The sequence below is a fragment of the Rattus norvegicus genome, chromosome 11 (assembly GCF_021556685.1).
Source record: "Rattus norvegicus strain SHRSP/BbbUtx chromosome 11, alternate assembly SHRSP_T2T, whole genome shotgun sequence".
NCBI classification, from domain to species: domain Eukaryota; kingdom Metazoa; phylum Chordata; class Mammalia; order Rodentia; family Muridae; genus Rattus; species Rattus norvegicus.
This window is the reverse complement of record NC_141544.1, coordinates 47,944,872-47,958,920: the sequence shown is the minus strand read 5'-3', so window position 1 is coordinate 47,958,920 and position 14,049 is coordinate 47,944,872. Positions and strand designations below refer to the sequence as shown.

Genomic DNA, 14,049 nt, shown 5'->3' with positions numbered 1-14,049 from the left:
CCTCCATGGGAGAGGAAGCACCTCCCTTTGGAGAAACTTGAAGTACCAGGGTTGGGGGAATACCAACGGCCTCCACCTGCTTAGAGGAGAAGGGAAGGAGAGAGGGAGAAAGGATCGTGGGGGGGGGGGTGATAAGGAGGGGGCAGTGAGCAGGATTAAAGTGAATAAGTAATTAATTAATTAATAAAGAAGAGGATCCAATATGAGATAAGTTCAAGTTCCATTACTAAATCATTATAAAACGTTTAACATGAAAGATAAGGATGATAATGTCAGGCCTTCATTTTGAATATCCTCTGCTTAAGGAAGGACAAAGTTTGCATGGCCCGAGAGCCTACTGGCCGTCATAGTATGAGAGGGTGCTGTGAAAGCAAAGAGCCCTCCCATCTAGACCAGCAGAAGTAAGGCAGCCAGCTCCACAAGAAATCTTAGTCAGAGCTGCTAAGGAATGAAAGACAATCCAAGGGGTAAAATATGGTCAGCAATGGCAACAGGGCTATGAACAATAAACTATGTTAACGTCCATGACATCTACGGGAAATTTGCTACCAAAAACCATAATCCAGGGGGCTATTATCAATTGACATTTTTGACAAGCTGATGTCTAGGTAGTCAGGTGTAGCGGTAAATAATAAAAACAAACAGCACCAACCCACACTATTGCCGGCACCCGTTGGGCCACATGGCATCTGTGGGGTACCCGACTCAACAAGTTCCCAATTTCTGTCCCATGTTGCCGCCGCCGCTGGCTACTCTCTGGGCCCTGCAGCAACCTCACCATGGGTAGCTGCCACGCCAGTTCCATACTGAGTCGGCCTATCTCGAGGCTCTCTTGCTGCAGACTCTGCTCACATTCCCAGCATCCGTGCCCTCTGTGGTTATAGTCACAATTCCCAGTATCCCAGTAAAAGTCAAAACTCTAGAAGCTTGTAAATTATCAATCAGATTGGTTTACTACAACACTCAGGTCTTCTTATTGCTACGCCATCCAGACCAGGATGTGGTTACGGTCAACCACAAGAAGAGGAAGAGGCTGCCCAGAGTGCTGTGTTGGGGAGGACCTTGGGGTTGGATTGATGAACTGCTTCTACCTAGTCATAGCCTGTGAGAAAGATACAGGCACTGGCAAGATGGGACAGTGGGTACGAGCACTTCAATACAATTCTAACAACCTGGGTTTGCTTCCCTGGTGACAAGTGGCAGAATCAGAAGAGATCTCCGACCTCAATGTGAGCGTCCATCCTCTCTCACACATGAGATAATCTTTTTTTAAGAAAGTATAAAAGGCATCATGCTACAGAGGTGGTGTACACACCATGGGTAATTCAGAAGTAACATGAGGATGGAAATGTAATATTTAGATCAGACAGCATTAGGTCATCATCACAAGCATCACATCATCATCATCACCATCATCACATCATCACCACGAGCACTGCATCATCATCACCATCATTAGGTCATCATCACCAGCATCAGGTCATCATCACCAGCCTTAGCTCATCATCACCAGCATCACATCAACATCATCACCATCATTACATCATCACCACCAGCATTACATCATCAACACCAGCATTACATCATCATCAGCATTAGGTCATCATCACCAGCATCAGGTCATCATCACCAGCCTTAGCTCATCATCACTAGCATCAGGTCATCATCACCATCATTACATCATCACTAGCATCACATCATCATCACCAGCATTAGGTCATCACCACCAGCATTACATCATCATCACCAGCATTAGGTCATCATCACCAGCATTAGGTCAACATCACTAGCATCACATCATCACCATTATTGCATCATCACTAGCATCACATCATCACCACCAGCATTACATCATCACCATCATTAGGTCAGCATCACCAGCATGAGGTCATCATCTCCAGCATTAGGTCATCATCACCAAGCAGCATCAACGGTATGACTGTCAGAGCTCTGGATGACCAGGGATGTCTGTCCTTGCTAGCTCCTGAGCATGTATCACGTGGGAATCCATCACTGCTCCCACCTGCACACGCACCACCAAGTGTTCATCAGAAGCAGTACCTGTCCCATCTTATGACCCACACCTAAGGACCAATCAGCTTTAGAAGAAGAGCTCACTATAAGGCCCTTCTCATAAAAACCTGAGCCTTCCAGCCCATGAAATATTTTCTCCTGTTCCTAATCTCTAGCTTGCGTAAATTCTCCCTTGATATTGAGAGGCCAAATCTTTTAGGTTCAGACTCTGTTTTATAGAAACTGACCTAAGCGGTACCTAACATTAGTTTCAAAGTTACCCCCCAACAAAACCAGAACCTAGCACTAGTCTCCGGGTTATATCCCAACAAGACCAGCATCACCAGGTTATTTCCCCAACAAACCTGCGCCCCCAGGTTATAAGCCTGCCCCTTGACCTCCCTGTCTAATGTCCACCAACGCAGAGGGGAGCAGAGATTAAGTTTATGACTCCCAGCAACAGCCAGTTATGTTAAAGGCCGTGGTAACTTCTCAGTTAGATGCTTGCACACTCACTCCTCCCCCACTTGTAGCCTTCTATAACGTCTTGCCCCGAAGATATTTGGGGCTCCCCATCACCAAAACCATCCTGAGGTAGCTCAAATAAAAAGGCCCTACTGTGATTGCATCATATTGGCTCCTGTCTGCTTTGGGGGTTTTAACCTTTCCCTCACACTGAGATATAACAAAAAGAATGCCACAGAGTGTTAGAATATTAAATGCCATTAAAATGTAGAGAGTTCATCACAGAATAGATATAGCTAACTTCACCTTGGCCACCCAGAAGTCCAAAATGACCCCTGTTGCAGTATCCCAGTGTTCCCAGACAATGGGACTTGGTGTGATGTGCTGGTGAATACAGAATATCCTCCAATGAGCAACTTGGCGCATTATCAGAGCCCTGGATCAACTGACTGATGGGTAACTTTGAGAAGACAAGGGCCAGTTTCGAGGTAGACACTCAGCAGGACAAACATCCTACACTGGGTTTGGGAACATTCCCAGAAAGGCAGTAAAAGGCAAGACCAGAGAGCTGAGAGTCTCAAACACATTCTCAAACCTAAGCAGCATTTGAGGTGAACATGTGAAATGACGTCCCCTTGAGCACAGTGGACATGGCAGTGCTCCCGTTCGCTCAGTACTGTGGATAAACGGGCACCGTGCCTGGGTTTGGGAGGCTGTATCCGAATCAGTGGTGCCCAAGTTCCCACTTTGAACTCAATGGCATATTCAGTGAACTCTGAAATGAATGCCTGAGCCAAGCATACAGATGACAGGAAGAGAGTAAACGGAAAAAAGAAAAAGACATTGAAATGATTTTTCCACCTTCTCGGCTGTAGCAGAGCCCACCAAACTCACTCTCTGCTGTCGGTTGTCAGCATTGCAGAGACATAGGGAAGTGAGAGTCAAAGGAAGTAAGGACTCTGTTCTCTTGAGAACGGCGTGAGTATCTGGGATCGCACAGCCTCACTGCCTGCACTGCCTCTTTCACAGCTCCTCTCATCCTGCAGTCCATCTTCACATTGATGGTTTCACCTTATATCCTTGATGTAGAACGTTTTCCATGAAGTGTCCTGCAAGTGGAGGTCTTTCTCCTTGCTTGAAATGCTCAAGCACTCCAGGGCAGGTTTGAGAAAGGATAGAAGCTGGACCAGAGTGGGAAGAGAACGTTCCCACTCAGGTAGGGGTGTGGGGATGTAGCAACCAGGCCTGAGGGCCCTGATGGAGACTCCAGCCGTGGAACATGCCAGACAGCTGTCAGATGCAGCATGGCAGCCCCGGGGCGTACAAACCACTGGCCTCTGTATCCTCGGCGGGTGGGGATGGAGCTCTCAAGCCCAGTGAGAGGCGAATCAGAACCCACTTCCTTTCATGTCCTTCCTCCACATGACCCACATTTCAAGACTATTTTTGAACACAGACAGATATTTCCAGCAGAGAAGAACTTTTAGGCTACACAGTACTTTTCTTCTTATATTCTCTTAAACTCCAAGATGAATAAATGTAGGCGTCAAGGAGGCAAATGGCTCACCCAAGAAAACACAGCAGTGAGCAGCGAGGCTTGGGATGAACACAGAGGAAATGGTGAGGAGAGAAGGAATGGCTGACAAGAGGAAATTAAGAGGGAGGTGACCCCTGTCCCAGTCCAACACACATGCACATGTGCACGCGCACACACACACACACACACGCACACACACACACATACACACACATACACACACACGGCATGTGCATGTGCATACATGCATAAACACATACCCACACATGAACATATCACACATAGGCACATGCACACATGCACATGTATATACACATTTGTACACACATACACAGACAACCACAGACACACACATTTGCACACACATACACATAGCCACACACAGACACACATATATATACACACATATGCACACACAGATACATACACACACACTTACACACATAGACACAAACACACATACATATCCACATATACATGAACAGACACATACATATATACACATACATATATATACATATACACACCATTCACACACAGACACACACATTTGTATACACACAAACATATACATACATATACACATACCTATACACACAAATTCACATAGACACAAACACACACATACTTATCCACATATACATGAACAGACACATACATATATATACATACATATATACACATATACACACCATTCACACACAGACACACACATTTGTACACACACACGCACACACACACGCACACACACACGCACACACACATGCACACACACACACACACACACGGCATGTGCATGTGCATACATGCATAAACACATACCCACACATGAACATATCACACATAGGCACATGCACAAATGCACATGTATATACACATTTGTACACACATACACAGACAACCACAGACACACACATTTGCACACACATACACATAGCCACACACAGACACACATATATATACACACATATGCACACACAGATACATACACACACACGTACACACATAGACACAAATACACACATATATATCTACATATACATGAACAGACACATACATATATACACATACATATATATACATATACACACCATTCACACACAGACACACACATTTGTACACATACAAACATATACATACATATACACATACCTATAAACCCACAAATTCACATAGACACAAACACACACATACATATCCACATATACATGAACAGACACATACATATATACACATACATATATACACATATACACACCATTCACACACAGACACACACATTTGTACACACACAAACATATACATACATATACACATACCTATACACACACAAATTCACACAGACACACACAGAGACACAGACACAGACACAGACACAGACACACACACACACACACACACACACACACAATGCTAGCAACATAAACCATGAGAACCTTCCATTCCTTACTTCTAGACCCTGATAAAATGTTAAAAATAGGGAAGTGCCCACTTTGACCCCACAGCCAGTGAACCTAACAAATATGTCCTGTGACATGTGTGTCTTCTAAGAAAAAATTAGCCCAATTTTACCTTCTTCAATGTCTAACTTTATGCCACATTTTCAGTGAATAATTTCTTTTAAATCATGCCCAAGCCATCTCCTCTATCTGTCAAAACCTACTTTCTAGTTTGGTTACAGACATATTTATACATTCTTCCACTCTATATGCATAGGTATATTATTCTATATATGTCTATATGTATAACACATGTATATATTTATATTTTATATGTGCATATATGTATAAAACAGCATACATTAATGAAATTATGAAATACATTTACATAGAATGATTATGTATACAAATGTATAATGTGTGTGCATAAGCCAATATACATGCCAAGAATTTGTAGTTACAACTACTGCACACTGAAATTCTAAGGCATCCGAATGGCCCCATTTTTTAAAGCACCATTTCTCTTAATCCTCTCTACAGTCCTGGCAAGGAAGTCCTGTTGAAACCACAAAACTACAAGCAAGGAAGCCTTCACCTTGCTGTAGTTCTTTGCCTGAGGTGGCAAAGCTACTGAACAAGATTGATAGCCCAATTTTAACACTGGCTCTCTGTGTGCCCATATCTTTGTTCTGTGATATCTTTCCAGTTACCAAGGACACGCCTCCTTCTCTGGAAAATGAGGCATCTCTGTGGTTGTTATCCACTACCTTATAAGTTCTAAAGTCAAATTCCCACCTTTTCATCTGTCCCACTTGTTATGAAGTAAATTTAAACCACATCTTGGAAAAGTATAGGTTGTTCTTCTGTTACTTGCTGCAGTGGGATCTGCCTCACCTGGTGTGCCGACTGAGAGTCCTATCAGCAGCTGGTGGTCCTGGCTCTGTGTTAAACGCTGTGCATGACACCGTTAGAAGCCTTCACCAACCCCAGATCCTACATAGAGGTTGGGTGATACATGGCCCATGGTGCCACAAGGCCTTCACACAACCACTGAGGCTGGGTGCATTGCTGCAAGGTGGCCGGCTCCTCTACCATCCTGCATCTACAGGGAGGGCTCTTGAGGTCTGAGAAGAACTAGAGTATGTACAGTCTAAGAGTGAAATCTCAGGATCCTAAGTGGGCTTGCTCTAGTGAGTAGAAAGATCAACTCATCTCTCCTGGAGGGCATCCACTTAGACTTAGCTCAGATTTTCTCTTCAAAAATTATATTAAGACATCTCCAAGTTAAAAAAAAAAAAAGTCCCTGCATAGTCATGTTTGACATGACAGGACTTGTCCTTATATACTACTTGGAGGAAGTGTCCCTCTTGACATTTTAGTAACTCAAAGAACTGCCACAGTGTGGAAAAGCTACAACCATGGACTCTGACCCTACCAGGCCAGCCACCTCATACCCACAGCTGCATGCCTAGAGGCCCTGCTAGCATCCTGGATGAAGACCTTTGCTCCCTTCTACTGATGTTCCAACTCCCAGCCTTCAGGCCTCCTCCTGCTCTAGTCCCCATAGCCATGGAGAGGAGGCCTTCTCCAGAGACTCCTTCACAGTTACCCGGTCCTACACACCGTGCCCTTGACTTTCACCCGGATGTTGTTCTGGGGGAAATTGGACTCTAGTGAGTTGTCACCTCCTCTTCTGTCTCTTGTTTGCACATCACTTGGTGGGGGGGGGGGTACAGCATGATTTCTGCTCTCAGCTGAGCTCACTGTGCTGGCTGCCCACCATGATACCTGACAGCTCAAGTACTTTAGGATGAGGCCTTCTCGGGGTTCAATCCCTGGTCTACCGTGGAACTCTACCTGTGGCTTTGGGTAGACAGTGACTTCAGCATGATGTGCTGTAAGGGTGACCCTTCCTGGGTGATAGTCACTTGGTATTGTCATCTAGAGTCGTAATTTGTAAAACACTAAGGTTCCACCTTAAACAATCTCAATGTCCTAGAGGAACTCAGGTCCCCAAAGGGTCAGACTCCCTGGCACTTACCTGCGTATAAGCATCTCTCTCTCTGTCTGTGTCTGTCTCTGTCTGTCTCTGTCTCTGTCCCTGTCTCTCTCTGTCTCTGTTCCTATCTTTGTCTCTCTCTGTGTGTCTCTCTAGCTCTCTCTTTGTCTCTCTGTCTCTCTGTCTCTCTATCTCTCTCTGTCTCTCTCTGTGTGTCTCTCTGCCTCTCTCTCTCTCTCTCTCTCTCTCTCTCTCTCACACACACACACACACACATACACACCATCAGACCTTGTAAAAGTTGAAGTCCAAGTTCCAAGCTACAGCAACAGGAGAGGAGTGTGTCCCATTTCGCCAGTCCCTTAAACAAAGCCAGTTGAGAATCTTAACCTTCTTCTGAGATCCATGGCAATCTCTCAGTACTGAGTCCTTGTAAAATCAGGAAAACAAGATACATTCTCCCATCCCACAGTGGCATGGTGTCAACTTTCCAGTTACAGAAGGAGGGATGCGAAGCTAGCATGGGAAGATTAGATCAAAGCAAGATCAAACACTCATGGTGAGAATACCAAGCCACCTGTTTCCATGCCTGGCATCCAAGATCCATGTTATTATCTGAGCTCCAGAGGCCTTGAGCAGCCCCTCCACCCTGACCCTAACATGGTCAGTACATGTGGTTTCTCTCATAGGCGAGCCAGCAGCACTCCTTAGCAAACCTCTCACATCTCTGGCATGTCTAGCTGCGGTGTGATACTCCACTGTTAATGGAGACATGAACAAATGTCTACTCACCCTCGATAGGAAACTGACAGGCTAGAGTACTGATACCACTGAAATCTAACTTTGTGAACCAGTGAGTTCCGTTGGGGAACTCTGACAGAGAGGTTACTCACAGGAGCAGAAATGACTCAAAGACAGCAGCAACAGGATAGCCCAGCATGGGCGATGGCTCATGAAAACGTAAACAGGGCTGTACTACGCAACCTGCAGGCTGCTCAGAGGGTGGGTGAGTCCTTTACGGGTGACTTAGCTGGTCTGAGCTCTACCAAGCAGCTAGGCTGATCTTTGGTCTACAGTGATCAATTGCCGTGTGTTCCAGACTGTTCAGCTTCTCTGGAGCCTCCTCTAGGAAGGCCAGATGGTCTGAGAGCATCTCCCTGCAGTGCTTACTGCTTATGTATGCTTAGGGAGAGGACCAGTGAATATGGTCTGTTTTGTGGACTTCCTGAGGCTATTTTGAGTGTTTGTTTCCTAAACTTGAGTTACTGTAGGATGGAGAGTTTCCCTTCCCCTAGCCTGTGGGCTTCCTTCCTGTAAGCATCCCATCTTAAAATATTCAGTTGTTTCACCTCCCTCTTAACAGCCTGTGTATTAGCATGCCTGCCTCCAAAACAGGTTTTAATCCTGGAGAGAACTGTTACACAATACCAGTATTCCAAGTTCTCCATTGCTGCTTGGGCTTCATTCTTGTAGCTTAATGCACAACATACTCCAGAAATCCATGCAGGAACTCTTACAGACTCCTGTGTAAAATAGCTCAGGTTGGGCAAGTTCTGCTGTCAGCTCAAGGTATAGCTGGCCTCCCCTGGACCATGCTTAAAACAGCCTTCAAAAACCCCTGTGTCTGAATCAGCAGAAACGCCTTCCGAGGCTGTTCGAGCCGGGTACCTGGATAGTAGTTGTCATTCATACGGTCTTATTTGGGAGCTTACCTTTTGAGTGAAAGCCTCCAAGTGAGTGTACACTGGCACCCGCTGGGGTGGCTCATAGATACAGCTGCATCCTCAGGACACTGTTCGTATTGCCCGAGCACAACACAGAACATTTCTGTTTAATGTGCTGACCTCTTTAGAAACCACTGGAACCTTGCTCATGCCCACCATGTCTGCAGCTGCCAATGCCTCTAACAATCCTCTCCTCATCGAACTGCACACTGTAGTCCTCCACTCTACGCCACTCTCTACTCTGGCTGCTCACTGTAAACCTGGCCAAAATGAGCAAGTAGTAACGACGCCACTTCCTAAACACTACAACACGGACATGACATTCACTCCACTTGGCCCGTGGCCTCTGAAGTCACACTCACTTGAATTTTGAGTTTTCCGGACCAACTGTGAGGAGATGTGTATGCATCATGCCTTGTCATTTCTTCTTCACCACGTGTTTCCTAAAAATGTTATTTTTTAAAAGAGAAGTTATCAGTTCAGAAAATTTGATATTGATAAAATAGACCTGTCTAAGTAAAGATTGATTTCCAATGTTTTGATTGTCAAAAATGCATCCTCTGTGGAATATTCCCTCCGACACACGGCCATGTTGACTATCATGCACTGACTTTATTCATCATTTCCTTGGGCTATTGACTCTAGGGTTCCTTTATCATTGTGACAGTGTCATTAGAATATTGGTCACTTGTCCTCTAAAAATTGTTCAAAATGTGTCTCCTTCATGTGCCATTGCGATACATCACCAGCTGGACTGTGGCATGATTCTTCCTTCTTGGGCACGTGCAATAGGCACATTGCGTCCATTCTTCCCTTTCAAAGGTGTTTGCTTATCACCTTGGCAAGGGATTGTGTGCACTCTCCTCCGTACAGTAATAACTTACCCCTTGCAATTAATAAATGATCAAAAGGGGATGTTTCAAACCATGGTCTTCCGTAAATATATTACTCATTGATGATATTTGCCCAAAAGAGTCTTCATTGTGATCATCAAAAGGCACAAGCTTCAGGGTTTTAAAATAACATCCTTTAATCAACAGCCTAAGGTCGGGTGCTTGCTATTTTTAACACCTAAGGAAGACACTGACTCTTCTGAGCTTCTTTTCTTCTAAAGAAACATTTCTGCAACATCAAAGCCAGACCTCATGTGGTTAGGGGGAAAAGACTCCTAGAGGGCTTAGTTCTCAGGTAGAGAAACTTTGAAAAGAAACAGTGACTGCCCAAGCCCAGAATGAGTTTATATTCCTAGCCACTGGAAAACCTTCATCACAGCTGAGCAGATCTTGTTTAATATGGACTCTCTGAATTCCACAATCCGAGGGCAAGAGTGATCATATTCTATTAATTCTGAGGTCTGATTGTTAGATACCTTTTTATTTTGCATACTTTTCATTTCAGAACAAAATAAAACAAACAAAAACACCACAATGCAGAACGCCCAACCCTGCTATTCTGTGGGAGGGGATCTTCCTGCCTTAAGGCACAAGGACAGGATAGAAAAGATTCTTGTAGACCTGAGCAGAGAGCCAGGTGGGTGAGGGCCAGTCAAGGCTGTTGGGGGAGCCATAGGGATATGCTACAGAGGGCAGGGGCTTCCCAGGAGCCTTTAACCCACTTCTTGCATGCAAGAGGCATCATGTCACCCTCCAGTGGGGGGATCTCATCGGGAACAGCAGCACTGGGCCCTTCTGCAGTGACCTCATCTTCATCAATGCCCAGGCTTAGTTTAATCATGTGGTAGATGTGGTTGGAGTGGGTTTGGGGATCTTTAAGTGAGAAGTCAGAGGAGAGCGGAGCAGTCTCAAACAGCAGCACCACCAGGTCCTTGACAGCTTTGTCATTCTTTGTCTGTCCCAGCCTTCTGCCGTAGGGTCTCCACAATGGGTTGGTCAGGGCTCATCTCTAGGTGTTTCTTGGCCACCATGTAGCCTATTGTAGAGTTGTCTCGCAGTGCCCGGGCCTTCATAATCTGTTCCATGTTGGCTGTCCAGCCATAGGTGCTTGTCACAATGCAGCAGGGTGAAGACACAAGCCTACTGGAGATTGTCACATTTTCAACCTTCTTGTCTAAGATCTCCTTCATGAGCCTGCGGAGATTCTCAAACTTTGCCTTGCTCTCCTCCATTTTCTTCTTCTCTTCCTCATCCTCTGGTAGCTCCAGGCCCTCCTTCATCACTGAGACCGGGTCTTGCCATCAGATTCCTTGAGCTGCCGCACGCAGTGCTCATCAATGAGCTCAGTCATGTACACCACCTCAAAGCCATGTTTCCACACACACTCCACAAAGGCAGAGTTGGCCACCTGCTCTTTGCTCTCACCAGTGATACAGTAGATGGGTATCTGTGTCTCCTTCATGAGAGACACATATTCTGACAGGTAAGTCATCTCATCTCCAGACTGAGAGGTGTAATAGTGAAGGAGCTCAGAGAAGCGGCAAAGGTGGTTAGTGGAATCCTCATAGATTCCAAGCATTCTTGAAGAACGCCTCATAAAATTTCTTGTAGTTCTCTTTGTCTTCAGCCAACTCAGAGAAGAGCCCAAGGCACTTCTTCACAATGTTTATGCAGATGACGTTCAGGATCTTGCTCTGCTGGAGCACTTCTCGGGAGATGTTCAGGGGCAGGTCCTCGGAATCAACCACACCATAGATGAAGTTGAGTGAGTTCACCATGATGAGCACACAACAGACATACAATTTGATGTTGTTGTTGTTCTTCTAGTTCTCAAAAAGGTCAAAGGGAGCTCGCTGGGGAATGAAGAGCAATGCCCTGAATTCCAACTGATCTTCTACAGAGAAGTGCTTGACTGCCCAGTGGTCTTCCCAATCATTGGTGAGGCTCTTATAAAATTCACAATATTCCTCAAGTGGTGTCATCCAGATTTCTGGTCCAGATAGGCTTCGTCTTAGTCAGTTCTTCCTGGTCAATGTACTTCTCCTTGATTTTCTTTGTTTTCTTTTTCATATCTTTGCCACTGCCATCCTCCTCATCAGATCCACATCTCCCATCTTAGGATTCTCCTCATCTTCTGTATCTTCCTCTTCTTTCTCACCTTTCTCTTCCTCTTGCCTCATCACTGATTTCCTTCTCTCCTTCCTTCTCCAGGTAGAGGGTGATGGGGTAGCCTATGACCTGTGAGTGTTTCTTCACCACTTCCTTGACCCTCCTCTCCTCTAAGCACTCTGTTTGGTCTTCTTTGAGGTGATGGATCGCTTTGGTAGCCTGGCCAATGGGCTCACCATGGTCTGCACGAACGGTGAAGGATCCACCAGCTGAAGACTCCCAGGCATACTGTTCTTCATCATTGTGATCACAACCACTGTCTCTGCCTCTAGATAGGCAGACTAGAATTTGACACCAAACCGACCAATCATGGCAATGTCTGCACCAGCTTGGAGAGCTGCTGTGAATGCCTCTGTACCAGACTTAGCAATGGTTTCCAAGTTATTTATGAGGTTACCCTTGGCCATGCCAATGCCTGTGTTCACCAAAGTCACTGTGCACTCCTGAGGGATGGGGATGATGTCAATCTCTAGCTCTTTCCCGCTGCCCAACTTGGAAGGGTCCCTCAGGCTCCCATACTGAATCTTGTCCAGAGCATCAGAAGCATAGAGATCAACTCCCAGAGGAAAATCTCCTTGTTTGAGTAGAAAGTGTTGATGATGGGGTACATGAGCTCAGCAATTTCTGCATAAAGTGTAAAGGTCTCCACCTCTTCCTCTCCATGGTGCACTTCCTCAGGCATCTTGATGGGGAAGTCAAGTAGTAGTACAGAGCAAGGTGAGCCAGGACCATGTACAACTTGCACTGCAAACCTAGATTCTTCTAAATACCTTAAAGCCACTTTCAATTGATTGTTTGGCTGGTTGGTGTGTGTGTGTGTGTGTGTGTGTGTGTGTGTGTGTGTGTGAATGTATGTGTGTGTATGTGTGTGAGTATACGTGTGAGTGTGTGTGTGTATATGTGAGTATAAGTGTGTATGTGTGAGTATACATGTGAGCGTATGAGTGTGAATTTATGTGTGAGTGTGTGTGTGTGTGTCCTATGTGGTATGTGTGTGTGATTTGTATGTACATGTGTACGTGTATACTGGTGGTAGGTGTCTTCCCCTAAGGTGCTTTGTTTTATTTTTTTGACAGTGTTCCTCACTGAACCCAGAGCTAACCATTTCTTTCACCTAGACTGGCTGGCCAGTGAGTCCCAGGACCTGCCTGTCTCTCCTCTCCCACTGCTGGGGTTACAGCCACATGTCACCACACACAGCTGTTTACATAGGTTCTAAGCATCCACACTTGGGTCCTCATGTTTGCCATGTTTGCACAGCAAGTGCTTTACCCATGAACCAAGTCCCCAGACTGGGGTCCTTTATTCTCCAGCGGCACAGAATGAACATTACTTAAACATCCCTTACATGTAGATGAGCAATTGTCTTCCATGTGCCCAGATCATCCCCACTAATAGCAGTTATCATGGTGTAATTAGTAATATAGTTCCCTCTCTCACTTACCTCAGAACATAGCCCATCATCCCTATTCATAGTCACGTTCAAAACAATACCCAACCACTTACCCCAGACCCACTGCATCTTTTACTCTTTTCCTTATAATAAGGATGATTCATCTCTGTAACCAGAAACTCCAGGGGCATAAAGAAGAAAGGGAGAGTCACACATGATCTGCTTAGCTGGTTCCTATTTGTGAGACTGTGGAAATTTCCACCTCCATTGTCACATTTGATTTTCACAGCCAGGTTGTAACACAATACCCACTCATTGCTTTCTTGCTGCAGACACCGAGCTAAGAATCTTCCGGCCCAAAATCCTCCCTGAAAAGCTCTTTCTTTCCCCTGTATTGCACTACCCAAGAGACACCTG

General features: G+C 45.3%; 1 pseudogene; it reads right to left on the bottom strand.

Annotated features, from left to right (window-relative positions):
- Window positions 1-10,783: 10,783 nt before the first annotated feature.
- Hsp90ab1-ps22 (heat shock protein 90 alpha family class B member 1, pseudogene 22) lies at window positions 10,784-12,921 on the bottom strand (annotated as a pseudogene).
- Between the last annotated feature and the right edge of the window lie 1,128 nt (window positions 12,922-14,049).